The 23,111-nt window shown below is 38.9% G+C and overlaps 1 long non-coding RNA gene across 1 annotated transcript; it reads left to right on the forward strand.

Annotated features, from left to right (window-relative positions):
* Nucleotides 1–686: 686 nt before the first annotated feature.
* Nucleotides 687–20,072, forward strand: LOC116583903. Its single transcript, XR_004282963.1, has 3 exons — nucleotides 687–697; nucleotides 12,749–12,759; nucleotides 19,963–20,072. It is a non-coding gene; the product is annotated as an uncharacterized LOC116583903 (long non-coding RNA).
* Nucleotides 20,073–23,111: the final 3,039 nt, after the last annotated feature.

The raw sequence follows: 23,111 nt of genomic DNA on the forward strand, positions 1-23,111 counted from the left end.
AGATAAAGAGAAAGCTTTATTTTTGCTTATGGATATCCAACTGTTACAACACCATTTGTTGAAAAGATTATCCTGTCTCCCATTACATTATCTTGGGACATTGACCTTATATATCTGGGTATATCCCTGGGCTCTCTATTCTGCTCTATTGATCTACATGTCAATCCTATGCCAATATTACATGCTCTGGATTACTGTAACTTTATAGAAATCTTACAAACAGGTTGTATGCATTCTTCCAATTCTGTTTTTTTATAAGATTGTTTCGGGCTATTCTGGGTCCTTTGCATTTTTATATAAATATTATTTAATTTTTTATTTAAGTAGGCTCCATGGCCTATGAAAGAAACCCATGAAAGAAAAAATTTTTCCATAAAAATGAAAAATTATTGCTCTTTGAAAAACACTTAAGAAAATGAAAGACCGCATACAGAAAATATTTGCAAAACATATGTCTGATAAAGAACTTGTATCTAGAATATATATTCTTTAATTTAAATTTAAATTTAAATATTTTTAAATTTACTTATTTTAGAGAGAGAACACATGAGTAGGGGGAGGGGCAGAGGGAGAGGGACGACCTGGAGACCATGACCTGAGCCAGAATCAAGAGTTGGACGCTAAACTGACTGATCCACGGAGGCACCCTAGAATATTTTTTAAAAACCATTACAACTCAATAAAAAGAAGACAAGCAGTGTGATTTTAATAAGATTTAAAAAAAAGATACACAACGGGCAGTTCATGACAAAAATGTATGCGAATGACCAATACACACATGAAAAGATGCTTAGCATCATTAATCATTAGGGAATAGCATATTAAGATCACGAGATACCATTATACTAGCTTGGCTAAAATTAAAGTCTGATAATACCAAGTTATAGTAAGAATGTGGACCAACTGAACTCTGATATATCACCAATGGGAATGCCAGTACTCATGTTGGAAAAGCTTCACAGTTTCCAAATAGCAACTTTGGAAAAGTTTGACAATTTCTTATAAAGGTAAACATATGTTTAACATATAGGCCAGGAATAGGTGTTTCTGTAAGAGAAGTGTCAACAAAAGTCTATACAAACACTTGTATACAAATATCCATAGCAGCTTTATTCATAGTACTCAAAAACTGGAAGAAACCTAAATGTCCATCGATTGGTGAATAGTTAATTGTGGTATGTCAATAAAATGAGTAAATCACTGATACACTTAACACAGAAGAGTATCAGAAGAATTATGCCAAATATAAGGATCAGAAACAAAACTACATATTGTATGGTTCCAGTTACATGAAATTCTATAGCAGTCAAAAGTATAAATGAGATAAAGCAAATCAGTAGTTGCCTGGGGTGACAGAGGAGGATTAACTACATAGAGGCACAAAGGAACTTTTTAGGGTGATAGAAATATTCTGTATCTTAATTACGGTTTTAGTTCCATGTCTGCTTGCATTAATCAAAACTCATTGAATTGCACATTTTAAGTTAGTGAATTTTGTTGAATGTAAATTATACCTCAGTAAAGTTGACCAAAATAAAGTGGCTTGGTGTCAGTAAAAACTTCTCTGGAGAGACATACTCTTAACTCAGGCTTCATAAGATTCCAGAAGATAAAGCCTAGCTGAACATGAAGTTAACCACACAGAAATTTCAAAACGTAGAGGGAAACTCTAGCCTCCATCAATAAGGAAAGACACAATAATCAGCAAAATGAGGCATTGAAGGGTGGCAGATACCTCTTCAGTAAAGAATACAAAATATAATTATTTAATATATACTTAATGATATATACTTTTTTTTTTGGAGCTATAACCCCTTTTATTTTTCTGTTTAAGGTCAAACAGAAAACAAACATCAACTCTGCTATACACTAACATTTTCAAAGTACATTAATGATATAGTCTTAAAATAAGTCTATATTAAGACATACTTCAGAAGGAATTGACAACTTTAGAACAAAAATAAGACATTGAGGGGTTCCTGGGTGGCTCAGTAGGTTAAACGTCTGCCTTCAGCTCAGGTCGTGATCCCAGGATCCTGGGATCGAGCGCCGCATCGGGCTCTCTGCTCAGCAGGGAGCCTGCTTCCTCCTCTCTCTCTGCCTGCCTCTTTGCCTACTTGTGATCTCTGTCAAATAAATAAGTAAAATCTTAAAAAAAAAAAAAAAAGACATTGAAAAAAGACCAGAGGTTTGAAAACCTTCTTTCCTCCAAGAAGAAGAAGAAGAAGAAGAAGAAGAGGAAGAAATCGAATTTCTTCACAAATACAAATCCTAGAAATCGAAATGTAATCATTGACATTTTTAAAAAGATGGTCAGGTCTAACAGCTGATTAAAGTAGCTAAAGAGAGAGAGTTAAGGAATTGAAAAATCGATCTAGGGAAAATACATAGAATGTAATATACAGAGATAAAGAAATGACAAATATAAAAAGAGACATGGAGAGTAGAACAGGAAAATGTCATACGTTCCTAATACTGGTTCAGAAGCAGAGAATAGAATGAAATGGAATATCCAATGAGATAATGACTCAAAATTTTCCAAAATCAATGGATGATAGCGAACAAAGAGTAACGTGGAGACTTACAAGACTTTAAATGATAGCCCTTGTTAAGCTTTTTAATTTCTTTCTGTTGTCACTCATCTAACTTTATACTTCACTCATGTGCTAGGATAAACAATACAAGAGGAGGAATGGTAGCTTGCTCGTGGAAATAGCAGAATGTTGTTTGTGTAGGGGTGCCTGGGTGGCTCAGTGGATTAAGCCTCTGCCTTCGTCTCAGGTGATGATCTCAGGGTCCTGGGATTGAGCACCGTATCGAGCCCCACATCAGGCTCCCTGCTCAGAGGGGAGCCTGCTCTCCTCCCCCCCGCCCCTGCCTACCTCTCTGACTACTTATGATCTTTGTCTGTCAAATAAATAAAATCTTTAAAAAAAAAAAAAAAAGAATGTTGTTTGTGTAATCCATTTCAAATCAGTATTTTTCCTTGCACCCTGAACTTGGTGCATGCGGTTCCCTCTGCCTAAAATACAAAGTTTAGTTGATGTGCCATTATGCATCAGGTCACATGTCCACCTCCCCCCAACCTACCGCTATTCTTATTAACTACCTGGAGTCTCCCATTTTGTGGTTAAGGGACAGGTTATCTTCTTCCATGAGTTTCTTTACTCATGATACATCCAATAACCCCAGTGTTTCCTCAGGCCTGTGAATAATGATCTCAAAGAAACCAGAGAGTCTGTTCCATTTGTTCTTTCAGCTATGGTCAGCCTGACCACTGAACTTGGCAAGGAACCTCGGGGCCTGAAGCTCAAATGTCTACCTTTGAAACTAAGAGTGTACTACCGCTGCCATAGTTCCCTCTCTACCACCTTAGCAGGAAAACCCTAGAGGCTCAGCACGGTGTTTTGTCTGGGCCTGTGCTCAAGAATGTGTCACGACTACCTGTCCCCAGACAGTCTCAACAGTACCTCTCCACAAACTCCCTGCACGCTTCCTGTAGGACCTCACACATATGAAGGTTGGCAACAAAAGGAGAAGTCTCTTTGGTTTTTCACTGACCCAGAATCCCAACAGACCCAGAATCCCAACACTTAGTTCTTCACATACACACAGAGCACAGGGCCAGCCCCTGTTCCCATGGCATGGTCCCAGGGCTGGGATTTTGGTCACCAAATCCCAATAATTCTATTTCCTTTTGTTTCCTTTTAATTTGTGCTGTTTTTCCTCCCTTCTCCAACCACCATGGCTCTGATCCTCCAAACCTCATCCAGACTACCATAATAGTCTAGTCTTTCAGACTTCACTCATCATTCACACTGCCCTGCTTACCTTCTTGACAACTGCCATACGCTTACTCTCCTGAATTCTTTTTAGCTGTCACCAGAGGGATCTTTCTGCATCTCCAATCTGATTATGGTTTCCTGATTAAAGTCACATTATAGTGAGTTAGAGTCTGAGTTTTAAGGTCAGCAAACTCTGGTTCCATACTTTACTAGCTACTTAGTATTTTTGGTCTGTAGTTTCCTCTCCTATGAAAGAGAGACAAATAACAGCGTCTATCTCATAAGATTGTTTTGAGGATTAAATCATACAACGTGTGTAAATTCCTGGAATAAGGCCTGACATTAGTAAATACTACACATATTGGTATCTCCTTTTCCTCCCTTCTTCTTCCTAATTACCTCTGATTATGTCTAAATATTTCATGAATAAACATGTCTACAGTGTCCCTTGCTGTTAACGTAGAGCTGGCTCTCTTACACATAGTATACCTGTGAGTATTAAGTTCCCGTCTTTGGTATTCACCCGAAACATTCTTGTTTTTATTGTCCAAGCATTTTGATCATTTGACTTTTTGCTCATCAAATTTATATCAGACTTCTGGGTCTTTCTGAGCTATTTGGAATCCTCTCACCACCCAGCCAGTCTCAGGTCAAATCCCACTTGATTTTAATTTCACATTCTTACATGATTTTGGTATAGTTGGTGTTCTCATCAGTTGACCCTCTGGGTATAATCGAGACCAAATTCCTCTCCCTTCTCCTTACCCTCAACCTCTATACCCCCAGTTCCACTGCAGTTCTGGGGACTAGACATAAAATCTTCTCGTATCCTTCCCTGCCTTCTTTGCCATTTTTCCCTCCTCGTACTTGCCATCTGAACTTTTTGACATCTTTGCCTGTTTATCCGTGTGTTTTCTCTCGTGGCCAAGTGTGAAACTCTCAGACCTGTTTGAAGCATTTCTTCTTTGGCAAAGCCTTGCTTGACGCTCCTCTTTTTTTTCCTACCATGACTGATTGAGGTGGGCCGCGGCTGGTGCCAGGCATGTTGTTGGAGGTCAGTGAATATTTGTGGAAAGGCAGCCCGTGAAGTCTGCTCATTATTTTCAGATCCCTGGCCTTGCCCTTGCACCCAGCTTCTCAGATCTTTAGTTTTTTTCTTTGATTTTGTGAACTACTCTGATATATGTCAGATATATTTTTTTTCTTTTTTTTGCTTAAGTTAGCCAATATATTGCCTACAAGAATATACTCCTAATTGATGCACACGTGTATTGCTTTTACAATGAGAAAAAAAATGTTTTTTACAATGGAAATATCCCAATTTAATCAGTTGTTCATTGGGCAGCTATTTTGAGTGAAGCGAGAATCTTTTTTTTTTTTTTTTTTTAAGATTTTATTTGTTTAGAGAGTGAAATCACAAGAAGGCAGAGAGGAGGCAGAGAGAGGTGGGGAAGCATGCTCCCTGCTGAGCAGAGAGCCCAATGCAGGACTCCATCGCAGGACCCTGAGTTCATGACCTGAGCCAAAGGCAGAGGCTTAACCCACTGAGCCACCCAGGTGCCCAGTGAAGTGAGAATCTTGACCTTTACCTGTTATAGGAGAGTTGAAATTTGAAGAGAATTTTCTTTTTTAAAGGTTTTATTTATTTATTTGACAGAGAGAGAGAGACAGAGATCACAAGGAGGCAGAGAGGCAGGCAGAGGCAGAGAGAGAAGCAGGCTCCCCACCGAGCAAGGAGCCCGATGCGGGGCTCGATCCCAGGACCCCGATCATGACCTGAGCTGAAGGCAGCGGCCCAACCCACCGAGCCACCCAGGCGCCCCAAAGAGAATTTTCAATAATAAGTGAGACTATGAGAGACAGGAGGCAGAAGACTCTGGTCAAGATCCGGGCAAAATGCACACAAGAAATGCCTCATTAGGGACCTCTGCGCAGAGTACAGCCAACTTAAGTTGAATTTAATCCCTCAACTGGCATCTTTGGAGAGGTACCTTTTTCTGAATTTATGAGAAACAGGAACATCATCTTTAAAATAGTACTTTGCACAAAAGAGCTTCTCAAAATGTCCACTGAAATTTATACTTAAAAAAAAAAAAAATCAAGTCATATACAAAGAGTGAACTGAGAGGTCCCTTCCTTGATTTAACTCCGAAATGAACATGAGATAGGGGAACAAAGATAAAAGATTAAAAAAAAGGATGAGAGGGAAACTAGATAATCTGAAGAGGCATAGCACCTAAATATGTATCGTGTAGATATATTCCTAGTTGTGCCTCCATCTATGGGTGAGAAAGAATTATATTTAATTAAGTTGTGGGGTGCCTGACTGGCTTGGTCAGAAGAGTATGTAGCTTTTAATCTTGGGGTCGTAAGTTCAAGTCCCACATTGGGTGTGGAGATTACTTTATAATAAACAAACAAACAAATAAACAAACAAACTTTAAAAAAAATCAATTTAGCTGTCCATTACTAAATTGTAAAAATCTTAGCTTTACTGCAGTCAGGACTAGCTGCCATTAATGTTTGCCTCGGGGTCAAACATCCTATTTCCTCTCTTGTAAAACTTGCCAGCTATACTATAAGAGATCTAGGGAGGTCATATTAGACGTCTCTAAGAAGTCTAGGAAGGTCATACAAGCCCATGAGATATTTCCCAGATCTTTGACAGATTATTCTTCTTTCTAATTCCTGCTCCAACTTTGTATCATTCTAGGGCAGTTGTGCTCAGTTGAGGGTGCCCCTCAGAATTATTTAGAACTTTGTAAAAAAATACATATGTTTATCCCCAGCACAGACCTACTAAATTAGAATGCCTGAGACTAGAGTTCTTTGTTGTTTTTTACTCGTTTGCTTTTAATCATTTTATGGAGATAAAGTTAGTATACAATGAAATGCTTAGATCTTAAATGTACCGTTCAATAAATTTTGACAATTACATATGCTCAGTAACCACTATCCAAAACAAGAAATAGAACATTTCATTCATCCTCAAATTCCCTTATGTCCAGTCCAGTCTGCTCCAGTCTACCAGCGGCACTCTTCTATCACTATAATTTAGTTACAGGATGCTAGGATGTTTCTTTTTTTAAAAAGATTTTATTTATTTATTTGACAGAAAGAGAGATCACAAGTAGGAAGAGCAGCAGGCAGAGAGAGAAGGGAAAGCAGGCTCCCCACTGAGCACAGAGCCCCAATGCGGGGCTCGATCCCAGGACCCTGAGATCATGACCTGAACCAAAGGCAGAGGCTTAACCCACTGAGCCACCCAGGTGCTCCAGGGATGCTAGGATTTTTTTTTTTTTTAAAGATTTTTATTTATTTATTTGACAGAGATCACAAGTAGACAGAGAGGAGGGAGGCAGAGAGAGGGGTGGGGCGGAAAGCAGGCTCCCTGCTGAGCAGAGAGCCTGATGCAGGGCTCAATCCCAGGACCCTGAGATCATGACCTGAGCTGAAGGCAGAGGCTTAATGCACTGAGCCACACAGGGGTCCGAGGAATGCTAGGATTTTTAAAAATACATGTAAGTGACATGAAGCGTAACTACATGAACCAATATGATTATATCTCAAAAACATTATAATAAGCACCCCCACAGACTGCAGAAAAATCCAAGAAATTTGTTTCATTTATATAAATCATATACAACTTAAAAGTAGGCAGAAACTAACAATTGTTCTTTAGAGTCATATATACATGTAGCAAAAATATAAAGATGTAAATGAGAATGATAATCATTAATTTCAGGAGAGAGGCAGCCTTTTGTAAAGTGGAAAGAACTAAGAATAGGGAAGAACACTCTGAAGGTTTCAACACTAACACTTTATTTCTTAAGCTGAGTAGGGTGTACGTGGTTTCTTTTTATGTTATGATTTGTACCTTACTTTATGTCTGCAATATTTTATAATAAGGTAATTAAAACTTCATAGAGGATTTTGGTGTGCATGCTCACATAATCTCTAGACTCCAGAAATATTCAACATTTTAATAATTATATAAGTAAATGTGTTTCAAAGCCTAGAATTCAAAGTGTTCAAAGAGCACTTCTAAAAAATGTTTTATTTTAATTCCAGTTAGTTAACATAGCCACTGTATGTTACATTAGTTTCAGGTGTACAATATAGTAATTCGACAGTTCCATACATCACCCTGTGCTCATCATGACAAGTGTACTCCCTATTTTACCCATTTCTCTTATCCCCAACCTCTATTTTACCCATCCCCCCACCCTTTTCCCCTCTGGTAACCATTCATTTGTTCTCTGTAAGTCTGTTTCTTTGTTTGTCTCCCTCTCTTTTTTTCCCTTTTGCTTGTTTCTTAAATTCCACATATGAGTGAGATCAAATGGAATTTGTCTTTCTTTGAATGACTTATTTCACTTAGCATTATACTCTCTAGCTCTAGCCATGTCGTTGCAAAGGCCAAGATTTCATTCTTTTTCATGACTGAATAATATTCCATTATATTTATATACCACATCTTCTTTATCCATTCACCTACTGATGAACTCTAGGGCTGCTTCCATAATCTGGCTATTGTAAATAACGCTGCTATAAACATAGGGGTACATGCATTTCTTTGAATTAATGTTTTGTTTTGTTTTTTGGCAGATACCAAGTAGTGTGATTACTGGATTGTAGGATAGTTCTGTTTCTAAATGTCTGAGGAACCACCACTCAGTTTTCCTCAGTGGCTATATCAGTTTGCATTCCCATCAATAGTGCGCAAGGGGTCCTTTTTCTCCACATCCTCCCCACCCCTTATTTCTTGAGTACAAACTCTTCTTACCTTGCTACTTAGTCAAACTTAAGATATGGTTTTAACCTTATGATCCAAAATGGCTGCTTAGCCTCCAATCATCATATCCTTATTCCAGCCAACAGAAAGGACAAAGGGGAGAAGTACTTACTCCCTCCTTTCAGTTACTTTCTAGATGCTGCACACATAACTTCTACTTACATCTCACTGTCTAGAATTTAGAGATGACCACACCTAGTTATATGGGAATTTGGAAAATGCAGTCATTATTCTGGGTGGCCTCATGCCCAGAGGAAAATCAGAGATTTTATTATGAAGAAATACGTGAGAATAGTGAATAAAATATATAAATCTTATTATTTTTATTATACTTTACTATGTTTATTATACTATACTATACATACTAAACCACTTATTAATATTATATAGTATATGTGGGATGGCTATTACATGTATTATATTTTTTATTTCAATTGAATACCAGGAAAAATTACTATAAAACATTTTTCTTTAAAACAAAGCTTATTCAGGGGAGCCTAGGTGGCTCACCTGGTTAAACATCTGCCTTTGACTCAGGTCATGGTCTCAGCATCCTGGGATCAAGGTCCATATCACAGAGAACCTGCTTCTCTCTCTGCTGCTTCCCCACTTGTGTTCTCTTTCTCTCTCTCTATGACAAATATATAAAATCTTAAAAAAAAAAAAAAAAAAAGCTTATTCAGGGGCACTTGGGTAGCTCAGTTGGTTAAGTGATGGACTCATGGTTTGGGATCAGGTCATGATCTCAGGGTCATGAGACTGAGCCCCATGTTGGACTCCTCATTCACACTGGTGTCTGCTGAAGATTCTGCTGGAGATTCCCTCTCTCCACCTACTCACATGTTCATGCACTAAAAAAAACAAAGTTTATTCATTTTTTTCCTTTGCAAAAGTCTTTCTTGTTGCCTACTGTGAAAATAACAGTAAGTTTTTAAAAGCACGGACTCTAGAGTAGAAGGATGATATTTAAATCATGGCTCCATAGTTTATTTGCTAAGGCTGTATAACTTCTAACAAGTTACGTAACTTCTCTAGCCACAATTTCTCCATCTGTAAATGAGAATAGTGATAGGACTGAACTTATGGGGTTGCTGAAAAGATGATATATATTAATACACATATGCTCATACAACAATAAGTTCCAGGACCGTGACTGGCTCAGTCAGTAGAGCATGTGACTCTTGATCTATGGTTGTAAGTTAAAGTTCCACATTGGTTGTAGAGATTACTTAAAAAGTAGAATCCTAAAAAACAAAAACATTTGCCAGTAAGTGCTCAATAAATGTTAACTGTTATTATTTATGGTTGAAACTTTTATGGTATTCAAAAAATTAGAAAGAGTAAGCAAAGGTAGTCCAAACTCCCACTCCCCCCAAACACCCAATACTAAAATATTGATGTCTTTACTTACATTCTAAGAGTTATGGGTATTTTACACAGTTGAAATACTTATGTATGATATTCCTATTCCACTTTAGTCAGAATCCACTCTTCCATTCTGCTTTGTGTCCCTGGAGGTGGACCAGTACGTATTTCATCAGTAGGTTCTATTGGGTTCTTCTATATGGATTTGGTCAACGGGCAACACAGTATTTATTTCCATCTCCTTCTTTGAGGGATTGCTGTGGGTTGGCTTTGTCCCTTTCCCGAAGGTCCCAGCTCCTGTCTCTCTCCATATAGCTACCCTTTCTGAGGGCTTCTTCCAGGCCTGGGAATGGTAGCCGTTATTGACAGGCCCAAAAGTCCCGCAGATATCCTTATTGGTTTCTCTTAACCTTTTGTAAATGATCTCTTTATTAAATCCCCTCAAATTACCCTTTCTTCTAGGACTTCAACTAAGATGTGGGAGAATAAGAATTTTTTCAGAAAGATTTTTTTTGGTAGTTGTAGAATATTCTATAGTGCCAATGTACCTTAACACTAATAGCAAATTACTTAACATGCATGTCCCATACCTTATAGACATCATTTTTTTCATTCCTCAGTACGCCAGGTATTGGTGTCTTACAGATGAGGAGACTGTGCCTCAGGGAAGACTGAAAATTTACTGCTCTGAGGTCACAGAGCTGATAACCAGCAAAGTTGGTTCAGAATCTATATTCTTCACACTAAACCCAGTGGTTCCAAAACCCGGCTAATCGTTAGAAGAATCTAAGGAATTTTTTTTCTTTTTTTTTTTTTTTTTTTTTTAAAGATTTTTATTTATTTATTTGACAGAGAGAGAGGCAGGCAGAGAGAGAGAGAGAGAGGGAAGCAGGCTCCCTGCTGAGCAGAGAGCCCGATATGGGACTCGATCCCAGGACCCTGAGATCACGACCCGAGCCGAAGGCAGCGGCTCAACCCGCTGAGCCACCCAGGCGCCCCAGGAATTTTTTTTCTTGTGTCCATTCACAGAGAGCTTAATATTGTAGGTCCAAAGTGAGACCCAGAAATCTCTATTTTTATAAAAGTTCCTTAGGGGATTCTGATAATCAGCTAGATTTGGAAATAAATTACTTAATTTTAATATACTTATGTTTCCTTTTGTAGGATATTTGGATCATCTATATATCTTGTTGTTATAAGAAGACTATAGTAAAGACACTTATATACAAAGCTTTGCCTGTATTTAGTATTTGTTCTCATAGGATAAATCCCAGAAGAGTGATTAGTGAATTAATGATATAAATATTTTTAAGATTCTTTTTTTTTTTAAAGATTTTATTTATTTATTTGACAGATAGAGATCACAGGTAGGCAGAGAGGCAGGCAGAGAGAGAGAGAGGAGGAAGCAGGCTCCCTGCTGAGCAGAGAGCCAGATATGGGGCTCGATTCCAGGACTCTGGGATCATGACCTGAGCTGAAGGCAGAGGCTTTAACCCACTGAGCCACCGAGGTGCCCCTATTTTTAAGATTCTTGAAATGTTTCACCCAAATATTTATTCATTCAGCTACTCAAATATTCACTTAAAAATTCTGCATTCTTGGAACATCTGGGTGGTTAAGCATCTGCTTTTGGCTCTGGTTAGGATGCCAGGGTCCTGGGATCAAGGCCCACGTTAGGCTCCCTGCTCAGTAGAGGAGTCTGCTCTCCCTCTCCCTCTGCCTGCCTCTCCCCAGCCTGTGCTCTCTCTCTCTCTCGCTGACTCTCTCTCAAATAAATAAATAAAATATTTTTTAAAAATTACCCATTCTTTCTATAAATATTTATTAGACATTTGTTATGTACCAAGCCCCGTACTTAGGGATTAATATATAATAGTGAGCAAGACACATAGTAGGGGAGATGGATATTAATAATTACATAAACAAAATACTTCAATTGTAATTGTGATAGAGTCTCTGAAGAAAAATAAAAGGGAATATAACCCTGGTTTGGAGATGATTAGAGAAGATATTGCCAAGGAAGTGATAATTAAATTGAGGTTTGATGAATGAGTAGAACAGTTAACTATGCAAAGAGAAAGGAGAGGGCATTCTGGATAGAGACACAGACATATACAAAGGCTCAACGTTGTAGGGGACCTTGGAAAGTTACAAAAAATTAGACTTATAAGATGGCTGTGGATATACAGAGGTTTTGGCAATATTAGGTTTTGAGATAACAAAATGTGTGACATCTTAGTGGAGATGTTGAATCAGGAGTTAGAAGTAAGTTTCTGGAGCTCAGAAAAAAAGTCTCGTATAAAGAAATTAATTTGGTATTTGAAACCGTGGAAATGGATGGAATGTACAATGTAGAGGAAATGTAGAGTGTAGAGGAAAAATGTATATAGAGTCCGGAAAAGAGGGCTGATAACTAAGCGTGGAGACTCCAATGTTGAAAGGTTGGCTAAAGAAGTTCCAAAGAAGGGGTGCCTGGGTGGCTCAGTTGGTTAAGGGTTCACCTTCACTTCAGGTCATGACCTCTGAGTGTTGGGATTGAGCCCCACATAGGGTTTCCTACTCTGTGGGGAGTTTGCTTCTCCCTCTCCTGTTCCCCCTGCTGTGCTCTCTCTCTCAAATAAATACATAAAATCTTTAAAAAAAGAAGTTCGAGGGAAAGCTGAAAAGTAGTGATCCAAGAAGTAGGAGGTGAAAACCAGAAGTGTGAGTTGAAGGGAAAAAATTATTTTTGAGTGATCATGTAAGACGACAAATGAAAAGCAACGATTAAAATTAGCAAAAGAAGTTCTTGAAATGAGTTAAGAAGGGAATAGTGTGCACAAAATAATATCCCATCAAATGAAATGAACAAGGGTGATCACTGCGGCACCGTTTGTGGAAATAACTCGACTTTCCCATTTATAGCAAAGGACAGATGCACTGTGATTAAGTTGTAGAATGACATCCTAAAAAGTTGTACTAAAGTTGTGCTAAACTACAATTATCAACATGGCAAAATGTAGAAATTAACTTAAAGCAGATCATAGATTCAAAAGCAAAATGTAAAACTATAAACTTCTAGATGAAAACATATGAGAAAATCTCTGGAACCTATGCTGGCTTGAAGAATTCTTACGTATCACACCAAAAGCATGAGCCATAAAAAAAATTGAATAAATTGGACTTTTTCAAAATTAAAACTTTTGTTCTGATTTTCAAACTACATACCTGATAAAGGACTTAGAGCTAGGACATATAAAAATCCCTCAACATTTAAAAGAATCCAGTTAAAAATGGGTAAAAGAGGGGGCGCCTGGGTGGCTCAGTGGGTTAAAGCCTCTGCCTTCGGCTCAGGTCATGATCCCAGGGTCTTGGGAGTCGGCCTCTCTGCTCAGCGGGACGCCTGCTCCCCTCCTTCTCTCTGCCTGCTTCTCTGTCTGCTTGTGATCTCTGTCTGTTGAATAAATAAATAAAATCTTTTTTAAAAAGTGGGTAAAAGGGGCACCTGGGTGGCTCAGTCAGGTAAGCATAGGACTCTTGATTTTGGTACAGGTCATGATCTCCAAGTTGTGAGACTGGGCCCTACACTGGGTTCTGTGCTTAGCATGGAGTCTACTTGAGATTCTCTCCTGCTCCATTTATCCCACACATGTACTCGTGTACATGTGTGCATGCTCTCTCTAAATAAATAAATAGATAAATAAAATCTTTAAGAAAAGAAAGAAAATGGGTAAAAGATGTGAAAAGAATTTTTTCTTACCAAAGAAAATATACTATACTGATGCAAATGAGATGTTCAACTTCAATACCTATTAGTGAAATAAAAATTAAAGCCAGAATGAGATATTACTATACATCTATTAGAAAAGACATGATAAACAAAAAGTAGTGACAATAGCAAATGCTGGCAAGAATGTAGAGAAACTAGATTGCTCATACACTGCTTATGGGAATGTCCTGTGGTGTACCCTCACTGGAAAAAAAATTTGACAGTTTCTTTTTTTTTTTTTAAGATTTTATTTATTTATTTGACAAAGAGAGACAGAGAGGGAACACAGCAGGGACAGTGGGAGAGGGAGAAGTAGGCTTCCCACCGAGCAGGGAGCCCAATAATGGGGCTCGACCCCCAGGACCCCGGGATCGTGACCGGAGCCAAAGACAGACACCTAATGACTGAGCCACGCAGGCACCCCAATTTGCAGTTTTTTAAAAGCTAAACATACATTAATCACAGTATTTGCATGCTAGGCATTTATCACGAAGAAATGAAAATTCACATTCACATATCAACTGTACATGAATGTTCATAGCAGCTTTGTTTGTAATTGCCCTACTCTATAAATCACCAGAATGTCCCTCCATAGGTGAATGGCTAAATAAACTGTTGTACATCCACACCATGATACTTAGCAATAAAAAGGAACAAACTGGTGATACATGAAACAACTTAGATGGATCCCAAGGGCATTATGATGAGTGAAAAAGCCAGTCCCAAAAGAATGCATGCTGCATGATTCCATTTATATTGCTTTCTACAACTGACAAAATTGCAGAAATGGAAAATAAATTAATGGTTGTCAGAGTTTTTAGGGAGTGAATGTATGGCTCTAAAGGGTAGCACAGGAAAACATCTGTGGTAAAGAAATAGTTCTGTATTTCAATCGCAATGGTGTTTACACACAATACAATGGTATAAAACTACAAACAAACAATGTTAGTTTTCTAGTTTTCATATTGAGCTATAATTATATAAAATATAACTGAAGGGGGGAACTGGATGAAGGATTCATAGGATCTCTCTGCACTGTCTTTACAACCTCCTGTGACTCTGTAATTATTTTAAAATGAAAAAATATAATTATGCATAATAAGCAAGTTTTTAAAGATATGGTTATGTAAAATTTTAACAAAAAAAACCCATGGTACATATTGTTTAGGGCTACATACATTAATACCTGCTTGAATGAAATGAAATTGTTTATTTTATACTTCCAAAGGATGAAATATTAAAACTTTGTATAGTAAACCTACTGATGAAATTCAGATACATACAAAGATGGTAATGATATACATCAGTTTTAGAATAAAGACCATCTCAGGGAAAGTAGAGAGATGAGTTAGGAATGAGGCTTTTGGTGGATCCAAAAATTTGGAAAAATTGAGAAGTTTCTTGCAAAGGGTAGTGGTGTGTTGGTAGGTGAAAAGATGGAATTCAGATAGGGGATTGTTGTTCATTTTGTTTTGTTTTGTTTTGATGTTATAAAAGAGTGTAACTTACCTGGATATTGAAGGAAAATACCCAGTACAGAGAAGTTGAAAATCCAGTAAGAGATGTCTAGCTGGCTCAGTTGGTGGAGCATTCAACTCTTGATCTCAGGGTCGTGAGTTCAAACTCCACATTGGACATGGAGCCTACCTAAAAAAGAAAAGAAAAGAAAATCCAGTGAGAGATGGCAACTAGTTCAAATGTGGGGTGAAGAATCACCAAAGAGGGTATACTTGGACAGGTACTGGAAAGTTTGAAGGTTATGCTTAATGACTAGTGGAAGACTTAATATACAAATGGACAATGGCCAAACCATATATAGCCATAGAATTCTGACCCATAACCTCTGAAGCAATGAGCATGGAATGATCAGGACTTGGTCAATGCCTGTTGGTCTCCCTATTTGTTTATTTATTTATTGGCCCTCCCTTCCAACTCAGAATGAGAGCCACATGTGCTCCCTGAAGCAATCATGTAAGATGTCTCATTTCCAGCTAGCATGCCTCCACCTTCCTCATGCTAACCACTGCCCACCAGAGCATACCTGGAGTTTTTTGTTTGTTTGTTTTTAAAGATTTTATTTATTTATTTATTTGAAAGACAGAGACCACAAGTAGGCAGAGAGGCAGGCAGAGAGAGAGGAAGAAGCAGGCTCCCTGCTGAGCAGAGAGCCTGATGTGGGGCTGATCCCAGGACCCTGAGATCATGACCTGAGCCGAAGGCAGAGGTCCAACCCACTGAGCCACCCAAGTACCCCTGTTTGTTTGTTTTTAATGATGAAGCTTTCTTGCTTGCCTTTGGGTCTCTGCCAAAAGCAAGTGATGGTGGCTGACTGCTTTGCCATAGCAAGTTTTGAAAAAATAACCTCTGTTTGTTCTCATTTGGGTGACATTCTTTTATGTCCACAGTGGAGAGATTGAATTCATGATTTTGAAGGTAGACTTCATGACCCTCTAAGTGAGAAGCTGAGGTAGAATGAATCTATTGAAAGATGATGATGTCAGGAAACTGTAAAGACAAATTTTGGATGAATTGTCTTTGTAGATAATAAATTCAGAAAATTGGCTGCCATTTTGAGAATACAACTGTGGCCGAAAGCACTAACGTCTTCAATAAACGAGGGAAAGTGGATGGGAAGTCAACAGTAGCAAGAGATAGGCTGGGGTGGGGTGGGATAGCACTGTTTTCATGCTGCCTGTAAAGTAGTACCCTTCAAGTCTTCCCTTAAAGGAATGCCAGGTAGGCTGAGGATCAACAGTGAAAAAGAGTAACGACCTCTGTCCTAATAGTGAAAGGAGGAAGCAAATATTAGAGTAAATGTGGTAACTCTCAGGGAACTTTCATGGAAGCACCACAAAATGGAACCTAGTCAAGATTTGGAGGGTAGAGATATTCAGAGGTTTCCTGGAGGCAGTGATAATTCTTACTGTGTCTTGAAGGATGAACAGAAAAGCACAGGGATAGAGAAGGTTTCATTGCTCTAATTTTATTTCTGTACTGAGACTACACTGTCTTAATTACTATGGCTTTGCAATAGGTCTTCAGAGGACAAGTTCCTCCATCTTATTCCTCTTCAGATTGGTTTGGTGATTCTTAACTTTATTCTTTCTCATTTCAATCTTATTTATTTAATTTTAATTCACTTACTTGTTTGTTTGTTTGTTTGTTTTCCAGTAAGCTTATACCCAATGTGGGGCCTGAATGCACCACCCCAAGATGAAGAGTTGCATGCTCTACTGACTGAGCCTGCCAGGTACCCCATTTTTCATTTCAATTTTAGAATACACTTGTTAAGTTTCATGAAAATCTGATAAGATTTTGGTTAGACCTGCATAGTATTTAAACCTCTTTCTTCTTATTGAATTCTTATATATTCCTTAGGAGGCAGCTTTAAATTTTACCTTCCTCAAGAAGGCCTTTCCTGACTTCTAGGTAAAGTTAAATTTCCTTACTGCAGATTTCCACAGCATCCTGTACTTCTCATGAATTAACACAAATCAAACTTATAATTCTTTACTCAAAATCTCTCTCCTGGCCTGGGAAGTTCACAAGGATCACATCTGTCTAGTTCACCACAATATCCTCTAGCACACAGCCTAAAATAGTTCATGCTTAAGCCATACTTTAAAAAATTTAAGCTAAAAATGTCAAAGAGTGTTAGCTGGTAGAGGTCGAAGGGCTCAGGTTGTGAGTCTTCAGCATAAAATACGTGAGACAGAGATAACAATTTGAATGAGGTCCCTAATGAGGTTGAAGAGACACAGTAAAAAGATCAGCCTCCCAGGTAGGGGAAGAGATGCCGTGTCTATTTAACAGGAGAAAAATCAAGGAATGGTTAGTTGGTGAGTGTTAACAGAGCTTTCCAGAGTGTTAATATAGCTTTCCAGGCTCTATTATTATTATATCTTTCTTCTGTTATTATTTCTAATAATCTTTTACTCTTACTACTACTTCCTGTTCTTTGTAAAGTAAGAGATGAGGGGATTCGGTACTCATGAGGGAGAGGCAGCAGGATTGGAGATGAAAGAAGAGTGGAGAAGAGGGGTGAAGAATGGATGTGTGCACAGAATAGGGGAGCCAAAGATTCCCTGGTCAGGATTAAGGGCCCAGTGGATATTGGAAGCCATGAATTCATATTGGTCCCAATCATACCAATCCACACCGCATGGTTTTCTCCATGGGTCCACGGCAGTGCAGGTCCACCTACAGATGGTATGAAATGTTGGATTGATCCAGGCTGGGATTTTTGCCAGATTGGTGCCCCGGAAGGACAATTAAACCAGTGAATTCAAAATATTGGTCAAAAGTGGTTGGTAAGAAGAAAAGGAGTCAGGGAGAGAGACAGACAGACTAGAGACTAAAAGGGCATTTGGTCTGGTCTGTGACAGTTTTCTATTCCTGGTTTCCCAGCTATGTTTCCAACCCACGGGTTCAAGATTCCCCTGCATCGTTATGGTGAATTTTCTTTTTTGGCTGAAGGGAGTTGGAGGAGTTTCTGTTTCAAAATAGTCTTAACTAAGAAAATGTAATATAGACTCTTGTATTTCTCATACTGTGTTTTTGTTTGTCTTGTTTTGGAGGTTTGGAGGTAATGCAGAGCCAAAGTTGATCAGTTTTTCAAGCATTTGGGGCATTTCTGTTGAAATCATCTAACAGCTCTATTGCATAAAAGGCTGAGTTCTGGCAGATGATTTTGGAGTCGCTGGGGCTTGGAGTCACCAGCAGGGTTTGCAGGGATCCCTGCCTCCTTGCCTTACTGATCCTTTTCAGAAGCAGCCAGGACTTCATGCCTGGAGCTGCTGGGGTAGAAGGGCAGTTTCTTTGATTGGCTGAGGATCTTGTCCTGGGAAAAAAAGAAGGTGAGTTCTGTTCTTGGCTCTATCCAAGATCTTTCCTGACTTGTTTCCTATTGCAAACTGAATCACTCTTGAAGTAGGTCATCAAGGCCACAGTCATCTGTCTCTTTCCAGGCTCTACCATCTTGAGATCATATCACAGACCTTTGTGTCTTTCTTCTCAAAGCCATCAGAAACAGGTTTACCAAAACATTTACCTTCTGTTTCCTACTTCATACAGACAATGCTAAATACTAGCAACATGGGACTCTGAGGCTGCTTGTTTGGGGATTTACTTGATTGACATCTCTACAAGGCATTTAGTTTTAGTTTCCCACAACAGTAACACACAAACAGGTTTCATTCTCCATTTCTCAATTTCTCCTTTCAATTTAACAAGCTGCTCTCAAGGTAGGTTCTAAAAGGAGTCCTTGGTATGCACAAAAGTGGTAATGTTATTATTTTAAATTCCATCTAGTGATATGTCATAATTTATTCAACTATTCCCCTCTGGTTGGACATCTTGATTATTTTTGCTATTTGATTTTATAATCACTGTAAAGGATATCTTTATGCATAAACATTTTTCCATATTTAGGAAAATATGGGATTCCTCCTTAACTTTCCAGAGTTTTCAATACCACTAGCATGTAAATATTGTCTACTGCTTAGCCTGAAAGTGTAGAATAATGATATTTAACACCTACCCTTTTTCCCCCCCTCTCTGCTTAGTTTTCTTTGACTCTCTGACTTCTGTAAAATGCCGGCGAATTCCATTTTCCACACTATCACTGCCATTTCTTGCCTGGGTAGACCTCCTTCCTGGATCTGTAGTGATTTCCTTCTAGACCTTCTACACAGCAGTCATCCTTGCTTGGCCCAGTTTCCTGGATCCAATGATTTATTCTTTTGTCTTTTATGCTCTTATTTTGTTGGATCATATCCTCTAATGTCATGCTGACAAAGAATGTGAAGAAGAAAACATTGCGATACTATGCATATCTAAGTATATCTAAGTTAAAGCCATTTTTGAATTTTGAATTTTGAGGACAATGATCCGTTGCCTTCCAGCATGCTGTGTTGTGGAGAAATTCAACATGATTCCAAGTCTCAGTCTTCTGTTTGCGTTTTTTTTTTTTTCTTTGAAAAAAATCGTCTCTTTTTCTGTGTTCCGAAATTCCAAGTTGATTTGTCTTAGTGCTGCTGTTTTTTAAATTTATTATATTGAGCACTCAGTATACTTTTTCTCATTGAGATACAACTGGCACATAACATTATATTAGTTTTAGGTGTGCAATATAATGATTCCATAATTGCTTGTTCAATATGTGCTTTTATTTTGTTTTGTTTTGTTTCTTTAGATTTTTATTTATTTATTTGAGAGAGAGAGCATGAGAGAGAGAGAGAGAGAGAACATGCACATGAACAGCGGGAAAGGAGAAGCAGACTCCCCGCTAAGCAGGGAGCCTCTTGTGGGACTTAGTCCCAAGACTTGGGGATCATGACCTGAGCGGAAGGTAGACATTTAACCAACTGAGCCACACAGGTGCCCTTAATGTGGACTTTTAAACTGGAGACTTGGCATTTCTTTCTTTCCCTTCCTTCCTTCTTTCCTTCTTTTCTTCCTTCCTCTTGTTCTTTCTTTCTTTTAAAGATTTATTTATTTATTTGAAAGAGAGAGAGAGCATGAGTGGGAGGGGCAGAGAGACAGGGAGAAAGAATCTCAGGCATACTCTATGCTGAACACAGAGCCTGATGGGGGGGCTCGATCTCACCACCCCCAGATCACGACCTAAGCCTAAACCAAAAGTTGGGTGCTTAATCAACTGTGCCACCGAGGTGCCCTGTTGACTTTTTTTTCTGAAAAATATTCTTGTGCTGTTTCCTTAATAATTTTGTTGTCAATGTCTTCTCTTTGGGGAACTCCTTTAGGTAGATGTTGAAACTCTCAGATTAATACTTTAATTTTGTTATCTTTCATGCTTTACCCTCATTTTTAATTTCCAAAATCACCTGTTGTTTCTACATTTTCTTCCTCCTCTCTTTCATTTCTTCCCTTTTCCTTCTTTCCTTCCTTCTGAGAGAATTTCAGTCTTCTTTCAAGGGATTAGAATCTTATCTCCCTGATAATATTAATTTACTTTTTGAAATTTTCTTCTACCATCTGCATTATCTGTTTCCTCTGAATTCTTTTCCTTCCCTTTCGGTTTATTTGTTTTGGCCTCTGTCTTTACTGTTGGAAGCTTTCCTCAAAGATCTGGTGATCCTTGGATGTTTGTTCAGGTTTTTAAATGAATCACTGCAAAGCTGATTGGAAACTCTGTGTGAGTGGGCAGGTCTTCTTAGCTTGTGGGCTTATTTTTAGATTGAGGAGATAGTCAGCCAGCTTGTGGGCGTGGGTGTGGTCCCCAAATGTCAGTATGGGTAGGTATTTTCTCTGTAGCAATTTAGTTTATCTAGAGACAGCCTCTAATCTGCTGCCTGAGAAGGATAAGGTTGGCTGGTGGTGCTGTACCACAGGGTGAGGTAAGAGAGGGAGGACGCTCACGATTCAGGAAGCAGACTTTCCTTAAAGCCTCACCCTGCCTAGTGTTCCCCAAGAGCCTCTAAGGTGGTTTCTCCCCAGGAAAGTAACTGGGGGAGTTGGGGAGGATGGGTCCCTGACTGATGGGAGTGGAGGAAGGCTTATAGGGCTAACTGCTTCTTTTTCAGTCTTTTCAGACACCCCTCATTGCTTTCAGTGCCCCATTCCTACCACTGCCTTCTAGGGACCAGGCTTCAGTGCTTAAGCCTTTCTGGAATGAGTTGTCTTGCTTCTTGAGAATGCTCTCCGACAAAGTTTGGCCTTTTTCTGCTCTGCTAACTTATTTAATTTTTAATGGTTTTATTTATTTATTAAAGAGAGAGGGAGAGAGAATACGATCGGGAAGAGAAGGGGTAGAGGGAGAAGGAGAAGCAGACTCCCAGCTGAGCAGGGAGCCCGACTAGGTCGGAGCCGCCCAGGCGCTCCAAGCCCTCTGCAAATTTAGTTCTCGTTTCTCTACCTGCTTTTTGTCTTCACTTGCTGTGAGCTGGGGGTACAGATATTTCCTAGTCTTGTTGAAGATGGGGTTTGTGTTTCTGTTGCTTGTTCTGATTGTGTTTGGATCAGGTCATGATCTCAGGGTCCTGGGATTGAGCCCCACATTGGGCTCCCTGCTCAGCAGGGAAGCTGCTTCTTCCTCTCCTGCTCCCCCTCTTTGTGTTCCCTCTCTGTCTCTCTCTCTGTCAAATAAACAAATAAAATCTTAAAAAAAATAAAAATAAAGTTTTGCTGTTTTGTTCATTACGGGGGTGTTTGTACCAAATTTGTGTTTTAAGAATATTGCATTAAAGTATTATTTGCTTTGATGACTGAGTTTTTAAACTTTACACCCTACTTGAGTGACTTACTTGCTTGACTCTAATCCTGGTTCGGGGTGGGGGTGGGGTTAATCACTTTTTTTTTTTAATAGTATTTATTTATTTGAGAGAGAGAGTGAACAAGAGAGAGATCACACAGGAGCAGGGGCAGAGCAAGGAGCCTGAGGCGGGGCTCCATCTCAGGACCCTGGGATCATGACCTGAGCCGAAGGCAGACACTTAACTGACTGAGCCACTCAGGCGCCCCAGGGTATCACATTCTTCATCAGCTGCTTTCCCCACCATAAACCACTACAAATAAACATAGAATCTAAGTAGAAGCAGCCTACTTGCCATATAAACTTTCAGCTTCAAGGAAAATCCCACAGTCAGCCTTCCAACCTGTTTGCCATCCTTAGAGCTCCTACCTAGCTACTCTTGAGTCCTCTCCTTTGTTCATAGCAATAGTTGGTGTCTTCTAGAAAATAAAGGGCTGTGTCCAAGTGAGTTCCTCCCAGTATAATTGAGGTATTTGAGTTTTATTGATACATGTTACAAAATGTTAAAGGACAGATGTGGCACTGCCATAATAATCAGGTCCACAGCTTTTTTTTTTTTTTTTTTTTTGCTAAGATGCCATGACAGCAACAAAATCAAAAGCATTTCTTCTAAATATTTAGGGTGTTTTTTTTGCTAAAACAAAAACAAAAACAAAAAACCCTGAAATGAAGTAAAGGAAATAAAAATTCTTCAGGCATTTCTATACCCATTATTAAATATGGACAAGTCTCAGAAAAGGATCCTTCCTTCTCTTTTTTTTTTTTTAAAGCTTTTATTTATTTTATTTTGAGAGACAGGGAACATGCAGGGGGTGGGGAAAGGCAGAGGGGAAAGAGAGAGAGAGACAGAGAGAGAAAAAGAAGCAAACTTCCTGCTGAGCAAGGAGCCCCTCTTGGGGCATGATACCAGAACCCAAAGATCATAACCTGAGCCCTAGGCAGATGCTTAACCGACTGAGCCACCCAGGCACCCCAGGATCCTCCTTTCTTAATTACAAGATTTTTGTTGGCTAAGTGGGAGATGGAGGAGGAAGGTGTTTGGGCTGCTACAGGGTACTATGATGCAATGAGACTGAATTTTTAAATTCTTTTTAATTCTTCTTTTAATTAGTTGTGGTGATGTAGGCAAGTCTTCTAGACCACTGT

Source organism: Mustela erminea, chromosome 2 (assembly GCF_009829155.1).
Source record: "Mustela erminea isolate mMusErm1 chromosome 2, mMusErm1.Pri, whole genome shotgun sequence".
Taxonomy (NCBI): Eukaryota; Metazoa; Chordata; class Mammalia; order Carnivora; family Mustelidae; genus Mustela; species Mustela erminea.